The sequence below is a fragment of the Poecilia reticulata genome, linkage group LG12 (assembly GCF_000633615.1).
Source record: "Poecilia reticulata strain Guanapo linkage group LG12, Guppy_female_1.0+MT, whole genome shotgun sequence".
Taxonomy (NCBI): domain Eukaryota; kingdom Metazoa; phylum Chordata; class Actinopteri; order Cyprinodontiformes; family Poeciliidae; genus Poecilia; species Poecilia reticulata.
The window spans coordinates 19,978,328-19,979,443 of NC_024342.1; positions in this window are offsets into that span (position 1 = coordinate 19,978,328).

Here is a 1,116-nt window from a genome sequence, read left to right on the forward strand (position 1 = left end):
ATGGGAACTGGCGGTGTCGTTGCAAGTATTGTCACGCAAAAATGATCGGATTTCAGCAAAAAAAATAAAAATAATAATACAAAATCGTAATTGAACATCAAGACCTGCACACCTAAATTAGTGCCACATATAGGAGAGGAACAAATTGGATGTTTTTTTTTGGTGGGGGGGAGAAGTACAGTCTAAATGCATGCCATGTTAAAAGTATTGTAGTTGTTCATCACATAATGCTGCAATGTAACCCTTTGCAACTGTAAAACCACATAGTGCTATTGTGTTGTTGACATGCTGTCCAGCTATAACTAAAGGGGTGAGTGGTAAACCACAATTTCAATGACTGAAATGGGTAATTGGGAAAAAATGTTTAAATGGATATTGATAATAGAAGTGTCACCATATGGTAATTTTCACAAGTTTAGTCCAACCAAAGTATTAGATGTGAGAATCTAAAAGTTGTGTATCCTTAATAAGAACCAACAATCATATATATATATATATATATACTTTTTTAAATGTTGCTTTAATTTGTTTACTTCAGAATCATGAAAATATGTTGTAAAAGTGACGGATGCTTCTGAGTGAGAACGGTGGCCAGCAGCTACGAAAGGCTGGCACCTGCTCAGGGCAGCATTCATCCAAGAGTTTTCACTGGCTGCGGAGAAGGACATTGCACATGCTTAATTAAGACATGCCACATCAAATATGTGCTCTAATCCCAGCTAAAGGCAGTCCAGCATTGTCCCATTTTGGCCAGATTAGTGCAATGAATCCAATGAACTATTTGACCATCTGTTTAAAAACAGCCAACTGGTAGGTACTCCACGATGCACAACGTGACAACCCCTCTACCGGTTGTTTTAACGTCGTTATTTGTACTTTGACTGTAAGGTCCTCCATAGTTCTCTGTTTATTAAATAGTGCTGTTTTTTTGGCTTCTCCATTTTAGCTCCTCATCGTGGTCAAAAGAATCCGTGTGGTGTCTCGCCAAATATTTGATAAAGCTTCACGTTGCCCAGATAGACCCTGGACCCATGGACAAATTCCTCAGCTAACAAAGCGGATTTCATTACATGAGCAGAATTTGCTATATGTGTGCGTGCGTGTGTGTGTGTGTGT